This window comes from Lissotriton helveticus, chromosome 3_1, assembly GCF_964261635.1.
Source record: "Lissotriton helveticus chromosome 3_1, aLisHel1.1, whole genome shotgun sequence".
Lineage (NCBI taxonomy): Eukaryota > Metazoa > Chordata > Amphibia > Caudata > Salamandridae > Lissotriton > Lissotriton helveticus.
Genome location: NC_136061.1, coordinates 773,175,614 through 773,203,120, shown reverse-complemented (window position 1 = coordinate 773,203,120; position 27,507 = coordinate 773,175,614).

Below are 27,507 nucleotides of genomic sequence, written 5' to 3'. Positions count from 1 at the left end.
GTAGGCCATATCGTCCATCAAGGTTCCACTATGAACCTCTTGGCGAAGGTCAGACGATCCGATTCCTAACTAGCCATCCACCCTGCAAGCGAAACTATCTTTGCATAGATGTTCGAGTCTGATTGAATATAGTAAACCAGAATACCTATAAATCTTACATATGTATCATTTACTTGCAAAGATCTTCGTGAGGCATTTAGCATTATATATGCTTTAAGGCTAATGTCAATATTGGTATATCGATAAATAAAAACTTACTTTGTTCTTAATTTTTTTGCATACACTGTCAATATGTCCGATTTACTCACAGTTCAGGACATTTTTGCTTAGTGCTAACATCGCAATGATACTATCAGAATGTATTCTCCTTTCTCTGTTTTGTAAGGATAAACTGTTTTCTTTATTTTCTTTGTCGCTATGTGCTGTGTTAATCTGAAGTAGATATCCATCAGTAAGCCTCCACTTCAATAGTGGGCTGCAATCACATAGCATGGATGGCAAAGACAAAAAGAACCGGTCATTTTTTACAACCCCATCCATTAAGTCCAAGCACAGTCACAGGTAGGGATGTCCTTGTTAATTAAATACCACATAATCAGGTTAAACATGAGCCTCCATAGTTGTGTAAAAAAATATATATAAGCAGGTATCAAAGTAAGGCACATATACTGAAGAATGGCAAAATCAGAACTTCAAGCTTCAATGCCAAGTAGGAAGCAAATTAAAGTAAGTTTGAGTCATGCCTATGTACTGCAGAAGCATTTCTATCATACGTTTTGTACAAAGGACAGGCATTGGACAGAGATCTAAAACTTTAAGTATGTCCAGGCAGTAATATACATTCTGGTGACAGAATTGAGTGAAGCTCGCTTTATGTCTAGCCTCAGCAGATGGCTCTTAAGGTTTATTTTACTGTCTTCGGTGAGAAGCATGCTTGGGTTCCTGTTGACAGTGAATTCTCGTAAAGATATTCCAATAGATAAAATAAAGGAAATCTTGATGTTGTACTTTGGGATTTTGGTGATCTTAGAATGTTTGATTGTTGGATCTAAGGTTGCATCCGGAAGTGATTGATATTGGAATTGCAAAGCTTTTCATATGGCAGAAGTAGGAATATGGCTTGGGAAGTTCAATCAGGTCCCCGTGGCAAACATGAGAGCATTGCCCTGCTGCAGGAATGAGTATTGGGGAGTCTCACTGGTAGACTTTCACACTAGTCCAGTTTACTAAGTACCAGTGAGTTAATCAATGTTTTGGCTATGTGGAATAGAATGAATAGACACAACACTTGTATATATAGGACTTGGAAGTGCACTGTGATGGGTGTGGTTGTAAAGACAGATTCATTGCACATTGATGCGTTAAAGAGAACACCTAGGGTATTTAACAGAAGGGACGAAGGACATTGAGTTAGAAGTAAGTGATCCAATTGCATACCAGCAATCTTCATTATTCCAGTCCAAGCTTCTTCATCCACGTCCTTACCAATAGGTTGAAGCTTTGACCTGGAGACAGGGAATTCACTTGCTCCCCTTGTTTTAAGCTGCTTCCTGCACACTGTAATTTCTGTCCAGACCAGATTATTTACTGAAATACCAAACTGACAGGAAGGCAAATCTGTCAGAGGGTGTGAATCAAAGACTGGGAAGAGGAAGCCTGTAATCAGAGTAATGAATATTACTGGTAAGTAAACTAACTATTATCACCTCATTCAATTTCCTCATCAATGTACTCATCCCTGTCTTTACCCATAATGATATATCAAGTAACGGAATCATAACATTCAAAAGAGGATCCAGACAACCGAATACTGAAATATGATCTACACATAGGTGTCGATTATAATGTCATTTGGAAAGGCACCAAAAGGCATTCGATTTCTCCGAATCCGATTCGTAACCCGCTTTTCCGACCAACTCGGACACTTTTTCCGAATGACCCATTAAGATGGGTGGAACACGTTTGTTCTGTCTGACCCGGTTCTGAAAGGCATTGGGAGTAACCGAGTCAGTCTGAGCCGAATCATAGCAGTCTACAGACTGCATTTCCAGCCGAGCGATTAAGATGTCAGATTCAGGCAACCTTTCCAAATCGATTACCCCGACACAGATCGGCTGTCAGAATTGGACTTTGGGGGGCCTTAGCAGGACTCCCTCACCCGGGGCCCACCAAATGGGTCACCCCTTCCCATGCATGCACAGTGTTGCAGGCTCCATGGGATGCCAGCCACAGGGTGTTAGGTTTTCCCCAAATAACCCTTTTGTCAGTGGGAGCCGGTGTTCTCGTTTGGAACACAGGCTCCCATTGAGGTCAATGTGAATCAGACCGAACGATGTCCAGGAGCATCATAATGATCGGTTAGAATTGCAGAACTTGATTCGGCCGGAAGCAGATCAGAAACCGACTCGGTTGCAAGAGTTTCCGGACGACGTCGTAATCGGCCCCTTCGAATTTTAGCCCCAAAACCAGCCAAGTGGGATCTCGCAAACAATCAATTTATAATGATTAACAAACGTGTCTGGGAGTGGAGATTAACAAATGGCAAACAAACTCACACCCTTAATTTCTGCTCACAAAGCTGGTATTCCTTTAGTAAATCTATCTCAATATGCCCAGAAAGAGGGACACCAGGATAAGCATATATAGTAGAAAAAGCCAGGTGTAATCCACAGCTCAAAGAAGATACCGTAGGCCTACTCCCCAGAAAGACCTAATTAAACACAAAGGGCATTGGTGCAATGAAAAGTAATGCACCAGCCAAACACACAGACAATGCTCTATGAACATCCATGCAATGCAACAAAAAATTATTTTGAGCCACTGGATCTGGACATAACATATGTAATTCTAATTCCTGACACAAATGAAATTTAGAAGAGACCTTAGGATGAAAAGAACTAAGAGGTATTAATAACACGTTATAATCAGGGAAAAACTGAGGGCATTGTTTATGACAAAGAATAATTCCACACTCTCCGACTGTACACGTAGAGGTAATGTCTACCAAAAATAGAACTTTATCACATGAGAACTACATAGATTAGATTAATTTAATGGTTCAAAGGTTGCAGTTATAAACGAAGTGAATGACCCACAGGTCTGAGATTGCGAAAATTGAGCAAAAGACAAGAAGGCGAAATAATTAGAGTGGATAAATCTGACCAAGGAGAGGGGAAAGCCTGACCAACTGCCCATTGAACACTAAAAATGCTGATCCAGATGAAATCTATCTCTACTCAACTTCAGTTTTGGTCTCAATTGCAGCTTCCATTTCTATGGCCATGGCTCACAAGCAGCCAACACCTGATCGGCATCTAAGTGAGACCGGGGGGATTGGAGTGAGGGCAGCAAGCAGCCAGCAGTGAGCAAGTGGAGGTAAGGCCTTAGGGCCATGGCCCTTTGTCAGTAGACGCAGAGTCAGCCAGCAATAGACAGGTGCAGCTTGTGCCTTGCTGGCGCTGGGCTGCGAACCTTCTCTGCCCTGCTCCCCGCAACTGGTTCATGGAATTGTAATTGTTGCACTGCCTTGTAACCACACCCCAAACCAGTTCACAAAAGCAGCACAAAGTGTCAAGCTTTGATACAGCAGCATAGTTTACCTGCTTGACGCAACCCATCCCCTACGGAGCCCAATTACCCCCAGGAGATTTATTACTCCCCAGGATAAGATCTAAGAGAGACCTTGAAGGCATAGGAGGGGATTAAACCTCAGAAATAATTACAGGACCAAGAGGTGGGGTGTAGTATTGAGACATCAAGTTTGCCAAGTGTAAAATCGGCATTTGATAAATCACTACCTGTCACCAGTTTCATGAGATCTGGCAAGGTACATGGTAGTGTTTAAGCTCTAAAAAAATGTGGGGACAAGGAGAAGGCAAAATGGAAAGTTTGCCAAACTTACACTGTACCCAACATTTAAAAGTGCGTGCAACAACAGGGCCAAGCCAGTTACCACTCCACAGTTCTCCAAGATAAGTGTCTCCAAGTTGGCAAAAATGACCGATTTTTTAAAATGACCTACAGAACAAAGCTCATTTGTTCGGGGCAATGACTCCATCTGCATTCTTTCCCCACTGGCACTGGCACTTCGAGTGACATGGTTGCCATGCTTATTACTAGCTAAAGTGCAGGTGCATGCAACAGATCAAGTGCAAACACCATGAACCCAGCAAATACACCCAACTTCAGTTGTCATTTCCAAGCACCTGGGAAAAAGCGTCTAGCCCCCGAGTTATTTCTTCTCACCCCCCTAGCAATAGCCTGGACAATGTCCTACTAGAAGGGGCACAAGAGGACTCTCAGTTCCATCAAGGTGAACTCTGTCAGCGGAAAAAATCACATCTTCCCCAAATCCAATATGGGCACCCCCTACTGGACAAAATGGAGGTGATTTCTTCAGTTCTTTCATTTCATTCAGAAAAAACTTGACATTCAGATTGATCTATGAATGCCCTGGCTGTCAATGTCTTAGACGTTGACCAAAAACTGCAGACTCTAAACGGCCTGATCAGAAGTGTACCCAAAGATTCAGACACATTTTACCATTCGTGTCAATGCACTGCAACTATGGACCTCTTAAAGACAATCTCAACCATTCTTGCTGACATTTTACCAGAAATCAAAGACCCCAAACTCCTCTCCTTGACCAACATAGTACAAACGGCCTGTCCTCGTTCATCATACACTCTTTCCCATAGCTCAGTCGAGGGGGGGGGGACGGACAACGAACAGCTACCAAGTATGCAGGGTGACGTCCAGTAGGCATCCCTGGTCAAGCTCTGACACAAGGACGCCCTGGCTTGCTCTGAAGAAGCAAAGCTGATTGGTGATGAAATATAAATAGTAGAAATATTAATCAACCAGCATTCCAAGTAGGATTCCTTACTGTCAGATGATTCCAGCCTGGCGCAGGATCCATTTCATCAAATCCCAAGAACTTCCTTGACAAAAAGAGAGTGCAAATGCCTAAAAAAAACAGGATTATTATGCAGAATTGGACAGTAGCACAAAGCCCTCTCCATCCCAGCCGCATTAATGAGGAACCCAGCAATCAGCATATCTCAATGGAGACCCAGTACCACAAACAGACAATTCCTCCTTACCCCCTATTTTTACAAAAGGAAGGGACTTATAAAAACACTCATCTGACAGGTTGCGGTCATTCTGACTTGAGCACGATGGCCATTGAATGTCAAGAGTCAGATAAGCACTGGACCTCCATTGTAGTGACAAATGCAAAAACAACAGTTGATGGACAGAATGCAGAACAATGTCATACATTCACCCCAGTACAGAGATCTGGTCCTAAATCCATCGTTTTTCTGCTCACCATGCCATTCCAGTTTGAACCCAGCTCTATGCAAATCATTCTTGACCCTGACCCAAATTGGAACAGTCCAGCTTGAACTACCAAGCCAGGTCCTCCCTTGACTGGAAACAAGCATCCTAGGACCGGTGTTGGGCTTTCAGCCCCCATCCGCCAGGGTAGCTTGATTTCAGTGGCATGGAGAGCACGGGACTCACGTCTGAGCATACCCATCCCACTTGGGGTGACAAATGCAAAAACAACAGTGAATGGACAGAATGCAGAACAATATTACACATTGTTCTGCACTCTTACCCTTTAGACGGAACTTGTTATGTCCAGCTTTGAGCGACCTTCAGATTAGGACCTGCCGCCCTGCAGTGATGGCTCTCTTGAATGGCTCCAGTATTCAACTTTCTTGCAAGGCTATCAGGTTTATCCTCCAAGGAAAAAGGCTTCTCACACAGCAAACACTGGCCCTTTAAATTAAAATTGATCATTGTCCCATCCAGTAGCAGCCTTGGTTGCTTTACAAGTATTACAAACAGTGTGAAGTCAAATTTAAATGTAATTAATTGATTTAAACTTGATTCGCATATTGCTGTGTTCTTTTATACGTTTTAATGAAGTTATTGTTGTTATGTATCATACGTTAAATGGTAAATTTTATTTTTGTTTCTATATATTGCAATGATTTTTATTAATTGGCAATAAAGAATTTGCTTACTTACTTATTAGCTCTGAGTCCCAGTCCAGTAGATACAATCGTCTAGATGAACATTAAGAAGCAAAAAAATATTGCTGCCTGAATATGATTGCAAAGGTAGACGATTGGCGGTCTTACTGAAGGGTCAGAGACACCTCTGTAGGACAGTCTAGAGCAGGTGAGGAACTTAGAGGAAGAAGGCTGTGATGAAATCCAACTCTTGTGAAGGTGGAGGGTACAACTTACCTGTTTTGAGTACAAATCCAAATTCCAATTAGGAATTGAGACTGACTGAAAAAAGTATCCAATTGGAGAAGTTTTAAAGTTGAAAAAACTGTTGTTTCAAGAACCCACTGATTTGAAATTATACTTTTCGTTAATGTGGGACAAGGGATTTGGAATCAGGGACTCTAGACCAGAATTGGTGATTGTAGAAATCACCCCACCCCAGCCCTTTCACAAAAGGGCTGCCAAACTACTGTTGACCACCTCTTCCACAAATGCACATATTTGTAAAGGATTGACCCGAAGTAGAGGGTTGACATTTTTTTAATGAAGTTCTCAAACTTAGTACCAAGCAGATTTTGACCCAGAAAATGTAGGTGAAGGAGTGAACCCCAATGGGCTGAATAAACCCTCCAGTTATACAGTCACGCGTAGCTGTGAGCAGAAATAGCTGCCCTGAAGTATCAGCAGCAGAAAGTTCATTGAAAGTCACATGAGATAGGAATCCAATCTGATCTTCCATCACAGTCAAAAGAGGAACTGGGTCTTCACCTTTTCGTGACTTTGGAAAGCCTCAAGTAAGCATTGAACAGTATATATTGCATAAACCACTGCATGCAGGGCAAATTTGGAAGCTGAATATCCTTTTGTGGATGCCAAGTCAATCATTTTTATCAGTGGCAGCTACAGAAGAAGTATCTTAAAGTGCCAGGGCAGACTGGGTAGCCCCAATAGTTAGCAAAGAATCCACATTAGTGACAGACTGAATCTCCATTTAAAAGCTATTTAATTCATATATGCATGACAAACAGCTTGTCAAGGCAGGTTTTTCAATGTCACCCAATTCCTTGTCCATGATCCTGCAAATCACTACACGAACAGGTAAAGAGTCACAGACTTGGGCACAACATCTTGTAATCTTGTAAAAAGAAGTCTAGAAGTCAGTTGGCAGTTTGAAGCTTTTATTCGGTTTAAGTAAATCAACCATATAAGCAAAAACAGTCATAAATCAATCTTCATAATAATAAAGTTATACAAACAACGAGATAATAGATAAAAATTCATAGGCATAAAGAATCCTGGTACAGTAAGTGCAAGTACATAATTTATATATGGACCCTGGCGATTTATGTAAACATGTATGATCCTAATATAAAAAGTGCAAGTGCAAAGGTTACATGAAATACCCTGTAGATCATTTGATGAGATATCGATGATCATAGATTTCCTAATGCTAATAGCTTTTAAAAGAAATGTTGCTGTATAAATACACAATCCTGGTTCCTCTAATCTAAAGAGCAAATTCATAGCATCATTAGTGGATCTTATATTATAATACAAAAAGAACGGTTTTAAATAAAATTTCCTAAAGTTGGAATACAATTTGCAAAATAATAACATATGGCAGCAGCTTTGGCGGGAGACTCCATCGCATCGGCATGGTTGGGTAGAACACTGTTTCATAAAAGGAAAATTGACAAGATGATGTATATTACCCTATCTTAGTCGTGTTAACACAAATCGATGTGATGCTCTTGTCACGAGTGACAGGTAACTTTGAAACCCCTGTTTAAGATCGAGTTGCAGATAAAAGATGTGACTTGTTTGGTTCTTAAGAACACGAGAACGGACCTCTATTTTGTGACCTAGTAGGGTTGATTTTATCTCACTTCTAGCAATATAATCTGCACATTCAGGATCCCGTTGGATGTCACAATTGAACAGAAGTTTAAACCAGTGAAAGATGTGGTTAAGCCAAGGAATTCTTGAACAATTCCCCATTTTAAGGCGATCCCGTATTATAGATTGAGTAAACAGTGTCTCCTCTTTCGACCATATAGATTTCCAGAGTAAAAGAGGGCACAATGAAGCCAGATCAGAGATATATTTAATGCCCACTTCGCGGTGAATAATTTCCGTGGAGGCCGGTAATGGGGCACACAACAAACGTTTTAAAAATGAATTTTCAGTTTGTTGTAATACATTGCCTTGGCAATATCCCCAAACCCCTGCACCCTAAAGTGCGGCAGTGACACATTGTATCTCATAAATTGACAACATATCTCTTATACATCAATTGCCCAGCTTAGCAGCAAATCTAAAAGTACCATTTATATTTCTCAGCATCTTAGCACGAGCGTTATAATGTTCCTGCGCCCATGACCTATTCCCTGCAAAGGTAATACCCAAATAACAAAAAGTTTTGACTGTCTGAACCTTAGAGCCTTCTATGTAATAAGCTCTAGATGTAATTGGGTTCCTGCCGCAAGCCATAACAAAAGTGTTAGATGTAATAATTAAGAGCTTTCTTTTTGCAATAAAAACAATAAAATTGTTGATAAGACGCTATAACCCAATGGGGTACGAGAGAGTAAAACCGCATCGTCAGCGTATTAAATGATTGGGATGGGATTCCCATCCACCCTCGGGGCATCAGACTCTAAAAAGTAGTGGAGCTAGGACGCAGCCCTGTCAAATGCCTTTTTTAACTTCAAAAAAGGGGGTATATTCCACCTTGCTAGACAGTTCCTCATAAAGTCTTGCCAGGAAATAAACTATCTCTTTAGGGGCACCCATTTCTAGCAATAAGGGCCATAAGATAGAGTGGTGTACCAGATCAAAAGCGCTGCTAAGGTCGGCAAAGCATAAATATAAATTACCCTCCTTTGCTATGGTATATTTGCCAATCAAGAGGTCCAAGTTGACACACTGCTCTAATGAGCCAACTCTTTTTCTAAATCCGTATTGTACTCGTGTAAGGATCGACTTCTCGGTAACCCAAGCTTCTAGTCTTGATAGCATGGCCCGGCTCATAATCTTAATGGAAGAATCCAGAAGGGAAATTGGACGGTAGTTACGGAGGTCAGTTTTTACTCCTTTCTTGTGGATGGGTATTATAATTGACTGACCCCATGATAAAGGGAATTGGGTCTCAGCGGCAGCGTTAAAAACTCTGGTTAAAAACGGGGACCAGAGAGCAATTTCGTTTTTATAAAGGTCTATCGGGACCCCATCGGGTCCAGGTGCCTTACCCCCTTACTACTACTTATAGCCTCAGTGACCTCCTCTATCATGATTGACAAGGATATAATTGGCCAATCAGTAGGAGGTTGGGTGGACAAAATGGAAAAGGCAACTCTGTCAATTGGATTAAAAAAAATTGAAAAATGCTCTACCCAGCAATTACAATTAATGTAAGAGTTGAGTTCTGGGACATGATCATCCTTCAAAAAGGGACTATTGACTGTGTCCCAGAACAGTTTGCTGTTTTTTGTATCTGCAGCTTGACTTAGATCTTCCCAGGCTATTTCTTGGAGCTCTACTTTTCTGGTTTTAATGGCTAAGGCATATGCTGCACGTAGAACCTTAATTGTATCTGGGTTTCTCGGGTCACACCCAAGGGTTTGTTTAAGGTGACGTAAAGCTGCAGTACAATTATCATCAAACCAGCTTATCTTGGGTTTTTTATTTCCACGGGCTGGTTTCGTCAGTAAATTCTCAATGTAAATATTGATCTTACTAAAATTAGCAAGCATCAGTTGGGGGTCGACCGCATCCCCTAAACATACTTGAATTTCATTTAGGCAACGCATAATAACATCATGCTGAATTTTAGATGGATCCAAACCAGCCCATTTTATTCAGACACCATTCGGTCTGATGGGGGCAATGGGTGGACTATTAAAAACATTGGTTACATTTTTAAAACCCCAACATAATAAATAAAGAGAGACACTGTTATGGTCGCTAGCTGGTTGGTCCGTTATCCAAGATGGCGAAAACAAATGTACACTGTTACATGAGATTATAATATGATCGATATTGGACATAGCATTCCTTCCTGTAAATGTGGGGCGTTTCACATTTTGTTTATCAGTAACACATTGCAATAATTCTAAATCAAGCTTATCAATAACATTATTTAAGGCTGTACCATATTCACAGTGGGGAAGTGCATATAACAGTCATCGTCAAAATCCCCTCTCCTGAGCCCACAAACTTTAGTCAGCGATAATGGACATGCTTGAGAATTAAAATCACCAACCCAATGGAAAATAATCGATTGTCTAATGGTACTAGTCAACCTATCAAGTTCCCTTTCCAGGGCATGGACAACTGGCCCTCAGGGAGAGTTAAACACATTATTATAAAAGTTAATCAGAATGACATCTTTACCTACAGCAGATACCAACACTTGATCCTACATTTGACCAGATTAGTAGAGATCAAAATCAATAGGCAAATGGGAAGTAAAACCATTTACATAGATTGGTTCGGTACTCCATGTTTCCTGAAGACATATGATGTCATGTTGGGCCATTAGGAAATCAGACCATGAAGACGGGCCTATTTTGCTTTTAAGACCCGAGATATTCCAGGTGGTCACTTGATACCCATTACACATATTAACCTCGTAGGCTTCCTGAAGGGGTACTTCATGCCCCCCCCCCATTTCACTATTAAGAGGTGGTTCTACTAGAACATTGTCTAAATCACTATAAGTGGTTGGTTTCCGTAAGTCATTCGTAGGGAGCACCCTACCCTGCTCTATCGTGCATTGGTTAATCTTACCAGATAGGTAATCATTGAACTTAATTCCCATTATAGGATCTTCTGATACATATCTTTCCTGTGCTGTCTGCCTAGACTGGATGGGCCCCTCACGTCAATCAATAATGTCAAGGTTTCTCAAGGCCTGATATCTGTTGGCAACTGGAATAGCAAAATTAGGTAGGGTAAGGAACGAGGGGGGAGCTAACAATGGTCCATTTCTAAGCCAACTACCATTTCCATACGTCACCATCAAATGTCTATAAAAATACGCTAGAGGGAGAAGGGTAGTATTAAATTCCCGGGGGAGGGTGGTGGTGCATTTTTAAAAAAAAAAAATTTTAAACCTTTATTAGCGTCAAAAGGATATACAAGTCTAGGCCTACAACCAAGTCGGCCGGCCTCAATACGTAAAACAATCAGAAGTTCCAAGGCAAACATTACAGAGTCAAGCAGCAAGAAGCAGAGGCAATACAATCGTAAAAAGGGGGAATATACCTAGGAACCAGAGGGCCAAGACACAGGAGCAAAATAGGTTAATTTTATAATATGGGGATAAGGCATATGACAGGCTCACTTTCAATATAGAGACGTCCGAAGTCCCAGAACCAGCCTCAGCGACAATAAGGGGGTATGGGGCCACAATACAGGAGAGGCAACACAATTCACACAGGAAGATCGGGATAATTTAGACATAATCAACACTTGAACAGTATCATCGTTACATGCCCACCACCCAAACCACAGCTAAGCCAGAACAGAGGGATCGGAGAAACATTACATCAAAACTAACCCGTCATAGTGACCTCTAGGAAAATGGAGGGAGGGGGACGGGGGCAAGGAAAGGAGGGGGAAGGGGGGGAAAGAGGGGGAGGGGAGGAGAACAAGACGGAACAATGAGAAAAAGAAATGAAATACAAAAACGAAAGAAAGAAGACACGCCGACACAGGCGTCCCGTGGCGGGAGTACAGGAGAAAACAGGAGTATCAGCACCAGTGAGGGTACAGCAATCGAGAAGAAATGCAACCAAACCATAAAAGGAGGGTTAACGATGCCACACACCTCACCCCGAACACACCACGGGAGGCAGGGACAGACGCGACATTACTATAAAGAGATACAAAAGGGCCATAGAACCATAAAACAAACAACAAATAGAACCCAACCCACCCATCCCACCCTGCACCCCTGTAGAAGGCTATGGCCTACCCTTCAGACAGCGTGCCTGTCGCCCTAAACCAGAACCCAAAATATAGCAAGAAAGAAAGAGAGAAGAACGAGACAAAAAGAAACAGAAACAAAAATAAAGAAAACAGGAGGGAGGAGCATAAGAACAGCAATCAATATGGTCGGCCGCCGCCCTCCGCCCAACCAGACAATCGCAGCAAAAACAGACCAGGACGACACCCCATCAAGCGCCATAAAACTTACAGAGGAGAGGACCACCCACCGCTCTATGGGTACAAACAACTGCGCCACTAAGTCGTATACCAATAATCAACCAGGAGTCGTGCATATCACCCCCATCCCTTCCGAACCACAAATCCCACCCACCACATGACAGTGTAGAATGAGATATTCAATACAAAACCAGCACACAATCGAAAAAAATGTCGACTACCATGTAGACATGGGGGGTAAATCAGTCCGCAAGTGAGCAAAAGTCCGAGCAGAGAGTTTAAATGCATCAGCAATCGCAGCACGGGTGATGAAGAACAGGAGTTCAGTTTCGCCGCTTGGGAAGGCGAGGGGGTCTCCGTAGTAAACAAAGGCGAAGCCATCGGAGCAGGTGCAGGCGGCAGTCCACCAATATTTCTAGGCATCCGAGCCGAACAGGGCCGCGGCACAATGTCCAAGTCCCCGGGGTCAGAACCTCGAAAAACAGGGAGCTCCAAAGTCACCGGCACACAAAATGATCTTCGATCAGCGGCAGCAACACTTGCGGCCATAGAGGGGGGCGAGGCAATGGAGTCACTGAAACAAGAGGGCGGCAAGAAGAAACGGCTGCTCAAAATGGCGGCAGATCGTGGCGGACTCACAGGGACATCGGGGGTCAGGGATGCGCGCAGGGCTCTCAGAGCTTCCAGGATATCTCTGACCGTAAGCTCACGCTCACTAGACCGGACCCCCGCGCAATTAGGCAACCCAAGCCCGCCGCCACAAGGCGATTCATGTTTCAGAGGGTCGGCCGCCATTTCGCGAAGTCAGCCCAGTCGCCGCCCTCCGCGACCCCCAAAAAACAGTTAAAAAATGTAGGACTTCACAGAGCTCCGGGGGTGTTCCCAGCAATGGCAGCCTTGGTGCCGAAAGGATGTCCGCCCAATGCGGGTCTCCGCCTACACCAGCACCGGCGCCCCCAACAAGCAGAGTCCGGGCGCAGAGGTCCAGGGCCGCCGGTCAAAGCAGCGGTGGGGGGAGGACCCCTTCACAGAATCAGTCCCCGGTGCATCTCACCCACATCAGCCGCGCGGTCACCAGGGCAGGCCCGGATCAGGATCGCCGGGATTTTCGCACAACGGCTCTCATCATTGGTTCACTCTCCCGACCGGGGCCGACAGTCGTCGGACCCCACAGGCTAGGTCCCGGTCTAGGTTCCACGGAGGCCCCGGTCTTACGGAGGGCACAACTTCGGAGCCGCTGCACGTCGAGACCTCCGGGCCAAATGGTGAGTACCAGCGAGGTGTTCCGTTTCCGATTGTTCGATAATGTGTCGTCTCCGGACAGGATATTATACAGGATACATGATCAGGCCGGAGGGCTGCGGGAGCCGAGCTAAAAGGCGACCATTACGCTCGCGAGCTTGGCTCCTCCCTCGGTGGTGCATTTTTAAGTGTATTATTTGCCCAGCTTGGGGATCGAAAATTGATGATAATGCAATCCCCTGCAAAACATTTTTTAAGGGACCCAATCCAACGTGTTGTCAATATCTGACTTACCCTTTCCATTGGTTAGCCACAATTATTGATCAACCAGAACACTACTTTGTTCATAAGTGAACCATGGTCTTCTACCAGACCAAGTTGAAGTCTAGGTACGTTAGCCAATATTGCGACATAAGCACTACATTCAGGGGGTAGATTTATAGACATGACATTTTTTCTCTCCTAAAAAGCAGTAGCTTTTAGACTATCGGACTTTGCAGGGTCAGATGAAATAGATTCACCCAGCTTAGTCTCTACGCTTACCTTCTGGAATGGGGCGGATATATAACTTTTATTAGAAGATTTACCTAAATTTGTATCTTTTTCTTTATTTACCACCACCACAGTAGTGTTCCCTTCCTTAGTGGTATTGGTATATTCGCTGTCCAAAATGGTAATCTGGTTGGTGGGGCCTGCAACAGCAACTTTCTGTAGAGTTCTAATCACCTCATGTTGAAATTTATCATTGACGTTGGCCAGTGATCCACTGATCTTATGGATTTCTCTTGCTAATGTGTCTAGCTTGTCATAAAGTGGCCTTAAGAGCTCTATCACTTTCTCAGAGATATCCGCTTAAGTTAGGCCATGCTGTGGGGGGTCTAGTCTAGCGGATGAACCTGGTTTCTCTATGTGAGTATTCTTTTTATATTTTTTAGTCTTAGGGTTGGGATTGGCGTTCTCTTGTTCAGTATAGTTATTTCTACAGCCCCTAGTCTTTTTCTGGGGCACGGGGCTTCTAGGGGTAATCAAAATGGGAGTCGAAGATAATCGGTTATAATCTCCATTAGTGCCTACTGCTTTATTGTCATCGGGGGCTGTTTCCTCGACTAGCAATGGGAGATTAGTTGATTTGTCAAATAGGATCTCGCTTGAAGGGCTTGTAAAGGCCCTGACCTCGGTCTCATGATCTCCCCCCATATGACTAGAACCCATAGACATACGTCTCTCAGTACGGTCTATTTCTTCTTCTTTCTTCTGAGAGGACGTTAACTGCTTTAACCAGATATGTATCAATCGTAGTACAGGATTTATAGATATATGGCTTACCGGGCTTACCTTCCTCCTTGCCATGATGTTACAAGTAGGTAAAGCTCCAGTAATGGGGCCTTAATGCTATCAATAAAGTACAATATGGGTTAGCGTTGATTAAAGTGACGCATGCCTCACTGCTAACAATAAAGTGCAATGTGTAGGTTTATTTATTTATTGCAATTACCCAGGGGTGTCTCGGCGCTGTGAGCTATGTTTGATACCACCAATGTGAGATCACTGAAAACCTGTCGATGTACTATCTAAATGATCAGATTACTGAAAACCTGTCGTTATACTATCTAAATGATCAGGTTACTGAGGAAACAACCATGTCTTTAGTTGCTTTCTAAAAATAATCAGGGTGGGACTAGTTTTTATGGTAAGGGGAAGAGAGTTCCACAATTTTGCAGCAGCGATGGTAAAGCATCTGTCTCCCCAGTTAACTCTCCTCGTTCTAGGTATGTTGAGCAAGTGGGCCGTATTAGAACGAAGCGTTCTGGGGGTGGTGAGAGGTTTAAATGAGTTCCTGAGAAATTTAGGTCCAACGTTGTTAATTGCCTTATAGACAATACAAAGGGACTTGAATTTTGTGCGACTTCTGATCGGGAGCCAATGCAGTTGTTTCAGATGTTTAGAGACGGAGCTGAATTTTGAAATGCCCAGTAAAACTCTGGCTGAGGCATTCTGTATCATCTGAAGTTTAGAAATGACCTTTTCTTGTGCGTTCAGGAGGAGGGCGTTACAATAGTCAGTTCGTGAAAACACCAGTGTTGAGATTAGTGTTTTTCCTGCTGTTTTTGGAAGATATGGAAGTAGTTTCTTGATTTTCCGTAAGGTATTAAATGATGAGGAAACTACCGAGTTCACATGATGGTGAAAAAGGAGTTTATCGTCAAAAATGACTCCTAACTTTACTGACTGGTTCAGGTGGAATGCCCAATTCCTCCGGCCACCAAAGGGGGTACCACAGTGGCTGGATCTTGCCAAACAACATTACTTCAGTCTTTGTTGAGTTTAATTTCAAACAGTTGGAAGACATCCAACTGCTGATGGCCCTCATGCCATCTTTGAAATTTGCTGCTATTGTGGGACCGTCTCTATGTACAGATAATACCAACTGGGTATCATCGGCATATGTTGTTAAATTGATGTTGTAGGCTTTTATTACCCTCGCTAAGTCCGAAACATATATATTAAAAAGGGTCGGACTTAGCGAGGAACCCTGTGGAACTCCACAAGGAAGAGTAAAGGTGGGGGAGGTATATGTGCCTAATTTAACTGCCTGTTTACGGTCTGCCAGGAAGGATGTAATGAGATCCTTGGCTTTGTGTTTAATACCGATGGCCTCGACACGGTCGATCAAGGTAGAATGATCGACCGTGTCGAATGCCGCCGATAAGTCCAATAGAATCAGCACAGCTTGTCCGCCGTTATCCATCGTTGATCTTATTTCGTCTGCTGCCTTGATCAGGGCAGTTTCTGTCCCGTGACCTTGTCGGAAACCGAACTGAGTGTCATCTAAAAGGTCATGATTATGAATATATTCGGACAGCTGTTTGTTCATGATGGAGTCAAAGATTTTAGCTGGGAACGGCAAGGATGCTATAGGACGGTAACTGGAAGGTAGTGAAGGGTCAAGTAATGGTTTTTTAAGAAGGGGTTTAATTATAGTATTTTTCCATATTGTTGGGTATGAGCCTGTTAGGAACATGGCATTACAGATGTGAGTTAAAGGTAAAGTAATGATGTCTGGGATAGTATTGAGTATAGAAGGGTGACCTTGGTTAAAGTGACGCGTCCCTCACCGCTAACAATAAAGTGCAATATAAGTTAGCTTTGTTTAAAGTGACACGTGCTATACAGTGCAGACTTAACTAAGGCAGGCTTAGTAATCTAAGCGACCCACTAGGGACAAAAAGCAGGGTGGATCGGCCTCAAGTGAGGTAGTGGGGGCTGGGCAATTCAATTATGTCACAGAATTATTCGTGGTCCCACAATAACAAACACACTATATAAAAAGCGTAAACAATTAAAATTTTAAAACCAGAAAAAATTTGTATATAAAAGTCAGCATAAAAGGATAATCGATCCAAGGGTACTAACAGCATAAATGTCATTAAAGTGCAAATTTCGAGTAGAAGTAGTAATCACCAGGGTCTAGAATGGGTCATGTGAAGTGCTCTGAGCCTCAAACTACTCACAAGTCAGGGTAGGCATAAAATAGTCAGGCTCAATACCTTTCCCCTGGTCCCAATATCCGTTCCAGTCCTAGTTGTTAGAGAGGGGGCCCAGCCCTGCCTCTTGCTGGCGATGACGGGTGAGGATGGGCCCGCCCTTGGCCCAGGCTTTGCCCGGGCGCCGCCGGCACGCGTCCCACAGTGTGTGGGGGTCGTGCTGAATTTGAATGCCTCTGGCGCCTTCTAGTGAAGCCCTCCACAAGCGCCGCCCAAAGCCTCCTGGTCAATGTAGGCTGCCGTTCCCCTCACGGCTGGAGCCTATGGCGGTGCGGCGTGTAGGGGGTTGAGCCTGCCGTTTCCCTCGTGACGATGGAAAGGACCCAAGAAGGTGAGCTGCTGGCGGGATAAACAGCCGTTCCCCTCACGGCGCGACTAGATGCTGCTCAGCGCTTCCCGCGGTGCGTGTGGGTCGAGCTGAATTTGAATGCCTCTGACACCCTCCACAAGCGCCACCCAAAGCCTCCTGGTCAATGTAGACTGCCGTTCTCCTCACAACTGGAGCCTATGTCAGGGCGGCGTGTAGGGGGTTGAGCCTGCCGTTCCCCTCACGGCGATGGAAAGGACCTAAGAATGTGAGCTGCTGGTGGGATAAACAGCCGTTCCCCTCACGGGGCGAATAGATGCTGCTCAGCGCTTCCCGCGGTGCGTGGGGGTCGCGCTGAATTTGAATGCTTCTGGCGCCTTCTAGTGACGTCCTCCACAAGCGCCGGCCAAAGCCTCTTGGTCAATGTAGGCTGAATAGATGCTGCTCAGCAAGTCAAGAACAGCTCTGGAGAAAATCCTATAGCTCAGTGGAAAAAGCAAATATAAAATCATGATAAAACATTACAAATCTTTGATTCACACAACTAAAACTATATTTTTCTCAGAAAATATCTGAGCAACTAAAAATTGATCTTAAGAACTATTTAAAGGGGTTAAATCACTTTCATCCTGGGGCAACACTGGGACAGCAGCCCCCAGTCAAAAGGTTATGTAATGAACTGGATGACTTATTTTTTTCTAAAGTAAATAATATTTATACAAACTTCAACATAGCCCTTAATATTCCAGACTCTGATACAGAGGTATAGGCTTGACAGTTGACCACTCGGAGGTCGACCATGGTCCTCTTCCGTTGCTATTGAGATCTTTACCCCTCTTTCCGAGGAAAACATTTCTAATGTGATCACCTACTCCAAGTCTGGAGCCCCCAAAGACCCCTGCCCTCCACAGGTGTTACATTCAGTCTCAGCAGCCATATCTACCTATCTCCCGCCTTTACTCAACACAGCTGTTGAGTCAGGCCTTTTCACTAATGTCTAAAAAAGGCATCTATCCTGCCTTTATTAAAAAGAAAACTCCATTGATGCCACAGATGTAAATAATTACAAGCCCATATCGCACCTGCCACTTCAAGCCAAAACTTTAGAAAAAATCATGAATCAGGATATCTCCATCTTCGTTGAAAATTCTAACAACCTTGACTCTGCTCAATACGAATTCAGGTCATATACTTTCACAGAATCTGCCTTAGTAGCTACAACAGAAGCTATTAGAACTATTATGGATAAAGGAGATGATGCAGCCTTGATCCTATTGGATCTTTCGGCTGCTTTCGATACACTTGACCACCGCTCCCTGGTAAGCATTGGCATTGAAGGATCTGCCCTTAGATTGCTAAAATTCTTTCTGTTCCATTGAAAGCAATCACTGGAGTTGGACAACTTTTAATCTGATCCCTTTTTGCTACAATGTGGGGTCCCACAAGGGTCCTCACTTAGTCCTGCTTTATTTAATGCTTACATCACTCCTCTGATTAGACTGCCGCACTTTTTTGTGTTCTCGGTTGTAGCTTATGCCCATGACACCCAAATTGTGGTATCAGTGTCCACTGACCCCAACAAAGTGGCTAAAGATTTCAGATCATATGTTGATGATTGTCACCTGGATGTGGAAGAAATCTTAAAATTAATTTCCAATAAGACGGAAGTGCTATTATTTGGCAGAGACCACTCTTTCTCGAACTCTTTCTAGTGGCCATCCAGCCTTGGGCACCTCCCCTTTCCGGTTCTAAAGGCCAAAAATCTGGGAGCCACTTTTGAATTAAATGTTACCTTCCTTGACCACTCTAGGCAAACTATATAATCTTTTTTCCTAATGTTAAAAATCTTAAAGAAATTCTTACCTTTTATTCCCATGGAACTTAGGAAAACAGTCACACTAGCTCTGGTCATATCCAAAATAGATAACTCTAATCTTCTCTTTGTAGGCACTCAGTCTTGCATTCTGAACAAACCACCAACTGTTCCAAATGCGGCTGCTAGAGTCCTCAAAAACCCATATTCTGTTAAGCATCCAAAGCAATCAGCGGCCTTCATTGGTTGTCCGTTAGGGCAAGCATCAAATGTGATGCATGTTATGCTCAATGCTGGGCCCATAAGGCACTGAATCAAGTTGGGCCCTCTTTTCTACAGGCCTATTTTAAATGGTACACTCCCTGTTGTAACCTTCGATCTAGTACCGACAGGCAGGCTTGGGTACACAGAATAAAAAGATGTCAATGGGGAGGAAAAAAATTATTTTATTCTTCCTCCAATGGATGGCACTCCCTCCTGTCTTATCTCAGAGAGCAGTCCAAGCACTTAATATTTAGGAAGGATCTGAAAACGTATCTTTTCAGCAACTCACCTCTGCAGTGGTCTTGGTAGGCTAACACTTTGCAGTCCACTATCTTAACCACTCTAAATAGGGTATAATAACACTAGCGCCAAGGTGCCTTAAGGTAACTGTGTGCATTATAAAACATATTAAAATAACATAAAAAAGTCCCATTCCTGAACTAGCTCAAGAGAAGGAAGCCAAAATTGCCTCTAAAGTGGTACAGGATTTCTGCCAATTATGCACATTAAACAGAATACCTTTGGTGTTGCTCTTCTAGTATGCCTTTGCAATGGAAGAGAATGTCACTGTAGAGAATAATTACTGAAATATGGGTTTGTACAGTGCACACCTAAATTTTAAAACTCAATTGGAAAATCTTATGACCTAACTAACCAATGTTTAAATGGGGGTGCTTGGCAGGATGGAGGATGCTACCCTCTGTGTTAAACTATAGACAAAAACTTTCAAATGACAATCGCCACTTGACCCTGCCCTCACAGCGTCTAGCAAACTTTCGTTTGCACCAATTAATCAAGAGTTCAATTTTCACTATAAAGTCATTTCTAATTATTGAAACATTTGTTCAACATAAACATTTCTTCTGTTAACACAATCTTTTAGTTGTTGAACATGCTAGTTCAATTCTTTACCAAATACATTAGCATATTAACTAAATAACACATGTAAATATACAGAACATATTTCCATTATCCTTGTTTATGAAACAATGTTGTTGCTGTTGCAAATCCCAATGCATTTTGGGAATAACTCCCTTTTTCAGGGGAACTGTGTAAGATATTTAAAAAATATATATTTTTCAAAACATAATATTCTTTAGCACAAAACCGGCAGAAACAGTCATCATGTTGTACTTTGATCAATGTCACATTACAATGAACTGAGCCTAGTAATATTACCACCACCAAGTGAATCTTGTTAAACCAAACAAAAGTGAAAAAAGTGAAAAAACGTAAAATAAAAGCTACATAAGTTCCCATGTGCTTTTTTAAAAACACGATCTTGTCTTCTTGGAAATCAAATACCTCCATCGGTTCCGCTCGTGAATACCAATATCTGCCAAAACATAACCAATATCGTGTACTACGTTGTTATCTACTGCTAGTTTCAACTCGCATAACTTAAACTGGAGCCTAAAAACAGTCAATGAACCACGCTTATGGTTTAGGGCTGCGTGTAACACTAACAACCCGTTCTCTCCTGATTAACATCCTTCCTTAACCAATATATCTCATAGTAGTACTTGCTACAAATCGGGTCAACCATGTTAATTCAACAGATGCTCTTTCTGGATGATAGTGTTCAAAATATTGTCACAGTTTACTCATGTTTATAAGCACAGAGCTTGTTTACCTTCTATTTAAAACCATGATCTAGGATCTTAAGCACTCGTAGACTCTGCTTTGAATCGCACTAAGCAACTCGTTGCTGCTCGGTGAGTACACTTGTTGTGACTTCGGTTTCTAGAATTAAAAACATCTCAATCAACAACTTTAATACTGATTTATGAGGCAACAAATCCTATTGTTCTCAAACACACTCATTACCTTCAGCTCCACTACTTCTCCACCTCTCCTTTTGCTATTATATCCAACTCTCCGCTGTTCACGAGTCCCAAACTCCTATAACAAGTTAAGTGCAAATAAGCACTCGTTTTTTTAAAGGACATTACTCAAGTGTATCTAGAATTACCGGCTCCCCGGCGTACCTTCATTTGACTATATCCACGCTCATCTAAACCCGATCAGCTTTCCTTCACGCCACCATTACATGCCAATAGAGTTTAACATCTTCCTGACAGACTAATCAACAACGGACTCCATCTACCGCTCGTTTCCACAAAGAAAGTGTCGGCTATCTTCGAATGGTAAAACTTACATCGGGCTTAATCGCTCACTTAGTTTGTTGTAAAAGTGTTGCTACCGAACAAATGCCACTGAATAAAACCATAAGAAATGCAAAATAAAAGGTGAATGTGACACTGAAATCAAAACGAAAAAATAAACATCCCAAATAGCAAGCATTGTAAGTATAGGCTCAAAATGACTGCATCTAACATCTTCTTTTTAAATACATCTGCCTAATCATGGACTTTATAACACGTTTATACAATCAGGACCTTGTACACATATATTATACAGATATATATTATCATTATGATCTTAGTACTCAGCAATGCATTCTGAAACTGAAGCTAAATCCTGAACTGGTGCCTATATATATCATTATGTATCACGTATGACACGCATAATTAAATGTCAACCTGAATTTAACAGCCTAACCGAAAGCTGTGCTACTACCTGTCTCTCCTATGGATCACGCACATAATTAATCTCATCCTGAATCTAAACCTGTGAGTGCTATTCAGACATTATAACCACTTGTTATGAACTTTCATGTTTAACCTGAACTTGAACTGTGTTACTGGTATTATAAAAAGCAGATTATGTCCAATTTATCATTGAGACCTTTTGGAACCATGGTTTCCAGAAATGTAATCCACCAAATCTCCCTCTTGGATAACCATTTAGCATTGTCACGATCTTGTTCTAACTTGATCTGCTCTAGAACTTGAAACCGCAATTTTTTTGCCTGTTTCTGGATGTAAGAGCGATGTTCCCACTATGACCTTATTGCAATGCGTACCGTTTTGGCATTTTTTCATCCCTGGATTCACACTCTGTGTGGTCTGTGTTGTAATGGTATTAGTCACTAACTCTTTTAAGTTTTTACTCCTTGTGTATGCAAATAGAGGCTTATTGGTGAATATTCATTGAAAGTCTTCTTGTTGAGGAACCTGGCGGCCGCCAGCTAAACGGCAGCAGTGGCGCTCACCTCTTTGTGCAGAGACAATGGATGACGAGTTGATGTTCGGCGGAATACTTTTCCTGTATTTCGTGACTGTGAGGGTCTTCTCTCGATGCTGCAAGGCTCAGCTAATCCGGCTGTAAGTGCGGCTGATTCAGTGGGTTCGGCTGGCTCGGCCGGCTCGTAGGATGATGCGGTGAGTGACTGGAGGTGGGAGGAGGCAGCTCGGCTTCAGAAACGCCGAGACGCTGCCTACTTCTGCTTTTGGCTCAGAACAGGCAATATCGGAGTCAGGAGCACCGTATCAGCTGCGGTAAGGTCCCCACTAGTGCTGCTGCTGAGACTGGAGGTTTTTCCTCTGAGCCTAAGAATGAGTTCAAGAGCGAAAGAGGTACCGGATGTGGAGGGGGTCGGCCAGCTGGGGGTGACTCTTGGTTTTCTCTGTGGAGGGGAGTCTAAGGGAACGGTTTTCTCGCTGCATGGGCACTGTGTGGCAGGTTGCTTTTTTGGTAGTACCTCGCAGTATATGGAGGAGTAAAAGGGGAGCAACGAGGAACTAGCATCAGTGGTGGAGGGCAGAGGAGGTACATTCCCTTTAAAAACAGGGCGGTATACGCTCAGAACACGAGCAGCGCTCTTAGCCCCTAACTTAGACATAACTCTACCCATAGTGACCCCAAGGAAATCTCCCCCTGTTGTTGAAACCAGCATTAGGGGTCAGCGGAAGAGCCAAAACGTTATAAAAGAAGGAGAAATAAGGTCAAGGGAAATCCCTAAAAATAGAGGGAAGAGCAAGGGGAAGAAGGTGGTTGCTGTAAAAACCAGAATAACTCCCTCGCTGAAAACGTACCAAAAAATAATGTCCTCCACAGTACACCCAAGTAAAATGGCCGATACAAACACCCAAAAAGAGCATGAAAAAGGGGCTGTTAAAATTAAAACTAAGGCCAAACCCAAAACATCAGATGCTGACAAGGACTCAACACCCCTGCTGACTCCTTTTCAGAAATGTAAACAGAGGGGGTTATGAATGTTACGAGCCAGATAGATTCACTGTCAGCTTTCTCTGAATTACAGCCACATTCAGAGGTGCTTTTGTCCAATAGATTCAAGGCGCTGGAAGTTCAGGATCAGTGTACACTCCCCTCGGATCTTCAGGATGCACAAGGAAATTTGGGTGAGGTTTTGAATCAGGGTATAACAGGTGCAAATGGCATTACCGACCCCGATCCTGATCCCGAGCTTGAACTAGACCGTGAGTGTGGGGAAGCAGAAGTAGACCTGGGAAGCTTTGGAACCTCAGGGGACAACATAATGGTATCACACTCCCTATCTGATATTCTAATGGCAATGAAGAAGGAAATGATAACGGGCTTCAAGATTTCAGAGACAAACCAAGCTGAGCTTGCAAGCAGATTCTCTGTCTCTGAAGCCAACCAAACGGCGATTAAATCATCTTGTGAGGTGTTGGCCCAGAGGTTGGAGGAGGTTGTAGTAATAACAGACAAAATCGAGGCAGAGATCCCTGCCATTAAGAAAGCATTAAGTTCTGCCACGTCAGGAATGGCAAAACTGGCAGCTCAGAATAAAACATTGCAGGAGGAGTTGGAAAGACTGGAAAATCACTCCAGGAAGAACAACTTGAGATTTTTAAATGTTCCGGAGACCATCGAAGGGACTGATTTGAAGGGGTTCATAATCTCACTGTTACAGGGAATTGTATTAAAAGACGCTTCAGAAATAAATCTTTCTCAAGAGATTCAAAGGGTCCATCGGGACCCATTTAAGAGGAAACAAGGTCAACTTCAACCCGGGAAGATTCTGGTTAACTTTCTCTCCTATACAGTCAAAGAACAAATACTGTCTGCAGGTCTTAAGGCAGGCTCTATCTCTTTTTCTCTAACTGGGCAAGAACCAATTATTTTCCATATAAAATCTGACATATCTCACACTGCAGCAACTAGGCAATGGGAGCTAGGGAGCAGACTAGAATAATTAAAGGGACTAGGGGTTAAGGCCTAACTGAAGTTCCCAGCCCAAATACGAGCCATGTTTAATAATAAAATTCACCAGTTCCGTACCACTGAAGAGGTTGATAATTTCATAACAGAAATAAAAGAAAGTAGAAGAGGGAAGTCTGGGAACTGATAGAGGTATTGTGTTACAATCAGGCCTTGAAAATATTAAGGAAAACAGGAATTGTTCCTTACAGCGGTAGCTAATGTCGTTTATCCACTTCTTTTTCTGAAGTAAGTTTATTTTGAGGTTGAGGTGAGCGGGACTAAATAGGCTTAGCCTATCTGGAAGGGAGGGTTCCTCAAGGGAGCAAGGGGGCACAGGTGGATGGGGGGGCTGGGGTGGGGGCACGTGGGCGTAGCAGAGGGAACAAAATGGAAAAATGCTCATCTCACGTTAGGATGTTGGTTTATGGGCCATTGGCTTTTGGGCAAAGAACTCAGAAGATATGGCGGGAGTAGAGACTCAGGGTAGGAAGAGAAGCTTTGTCTCCTGGAACATTAATGGAATGAGGTGCCCCAGAAGACAGCGATTGGTAATGAAGTATTTAGAACTCTCTGAGGCACAGATATGTATTCTCCAAGAGACACACCTGACCGCTGGTGAAGCTGGAAAATTGTTTAAAAACTTCTTCTGGGTCGAGAGCTTTTGTGTGTCTGGTCAAACAACAAATACCCGTGATGTTGCAATTTTAATAAAACGGGGGTCGGTGTGTTCAATAAAATCTTTCCAGACAGACCAAACCGGGAGGTGGGTCATCGCGCATCTGGCTTTGGAAGGCATGGAGTTGGTTTGTGTGTCCTTTTATGGACCTAATGTGGATGATTCTACATATATTTCGAAACTTTATTCCAAGTTAATTTTGGAAAATCTCCCTATCAAAACCATAACCGGGATTTCAATGTCCTCCTTGACTCTAACAAAGACAGGTCAAATCAGTGTCATTACATAGGGGCACCTGATGTACGACGCGTAATGAGAAATTTGATCCACGATATGGGGTTGGTAGATGTCTGGAGAGATTTGAAGGGAGAGGCTGCTGGATTCACGTTTTATAGTAAAAGACATCATCACTTTTCAAGGATCGCCTACATACTCATGAGTAGAGATTTTTTTGCCTGGAACCATGGCTATTTCCATTCTTGCTAGTCACCTCTCAGATCATGCCCCTATTTTATTCTCATACAAAAGATCAATGAAGGTAGCTGAGTCGAGATGGACTCTTAACAGGAGAATGTTATCGGATCCTGAAATAATCTCGGCCATCAAAGTCTCCTCTTTGGAGTTCTTTGAGTTTAACATCGGTTCAACATCAATAGGGGTTGTATGGGACGCCTTTAAGGCCAGTCTTAGAGGTAGGCTACACAGCCTTATATCCTCTAAAAATAAAATGGAATCCCGTGAGTTAAAATTAAGAAAAGACAGAAATAAGACGCTAGAAGCAGATCTTCTCTTGTTAGGGAGTGGTCCATCCGAAAGAGTTGGTAAAATACAGGAGAATCTTGCAAAAGCCAGGTCAGAATACAGAGGCAAGCTTGATGAGAAATGTAGGGCCCAATAGTTAAATAAAAACATGGAGAACTTTGAATATGGGGAGAAGGCTGGTGCCTTTCTTGCTTCGAAGGCCAGAACAGAGCGCACTAAAAACGATATAAGCTAGCTAGTTATCAATGATAGGGGAGATAAATCGACAGACATAGAGGACATAAAGAACTGTCTTCTCTCTCTCTTTATAGATCTTTATAAAGAGGATTTGAAACCCTCAAGAAATCAAATTAAGACCTGGCTGAGTTCTAAATCACTATCATCTCTAACGCAGGAGGGTAGAGACCTTATGGACTCCCCGATCTCGTTGGAGGAAATTAAAATGCAAATAAAATCATTAAAAAATAAGAAAGCATCAGGCCTGGATGCCCTCCCAAATGAAATATAGAAACTTTTGGAGGACGAGATAGCACCAACATTAGGCTCCCTGTTTCAATCGATCTATAGTCCTTTGGGAGTTATACCAAGCTCTTGGCGAGAGGCAACTATCGTTTTAATACTTAAGCCTGGAAAGGATCCTTTGAGGGCTGATTCCTATCGACCAATCTCCCCTGCTAAATTCCGATTATAAAATCTTTATGGGTATCTTGGCAGGGAGACTGGCCAAACTGGCCCCGGGGCTGGTTAGCTCCGATCAAAAGGGATTCATTAGTGGGCGTTTTATTGAGGAACAGATACAGCTCCTTATTGGCAATATCGATCTGGCCACAGTAAGATCTGAACCCTTGGCGGTAGTTGCTCTCGATGCCGCCAAGGCGTTTGACAGGGTCTGCTGGTCTTACTTATGGGAAGTTTTGGAGGCAATGGGCTTCGGACCTGTATTTGTCAACATGCTTAGACAATGTTATCAGGGAGCGTCCGAAATTTTTTTGGTAAATGGGACGCTTACTTCTAGCTTTGAGATCCAAAGGGGAACCAGGCAGGGGTGTCCCCTCTCTCCCCTCCTGTTTGACTTATATATAGAGCCGCTAGCTCAGGCTATAAAGCTAGACGATCGGATTCAGCCCTTTAGATCTCAGCAGTATGCATCTAAGATAGCACTATATGCGGATGATATTATTCTTTATACCAGTGATCCAGAGGTAAGAATGCCACGGGTGGAGGCCCTCCTGGGGGAATTTGGGTTAATATCCGGATACCTAGCCAACTCCTCCAAGACAGAGGTAATGTGCTGGAATATAACACACTGGACGGGGCAGACCAGCAAAGAGTTTAAATACCTAGGTGTTACAATGGTAAGCCATCTGGATAGAATTGCCTCCTTGAATTTGAAAAGGGTAATTAATGAATTGGATTGTCTGTTTGTAAGGTGAATTTGGTCAAAAGGACTGTCCTCCCCAAATTAACTTACATTTTTAACGCTGTCCCTTTGAAGTTCCCTCAACATGACATCTCTAAAATACAGGGTAAGATCGGGAGCTTTATTTGGGGAGATAAGGGAGTGAGACTGTCCTGGAAGAAATTGAGGCGGAGGCTGCTTAAAGGCGGGTTAGACCTTT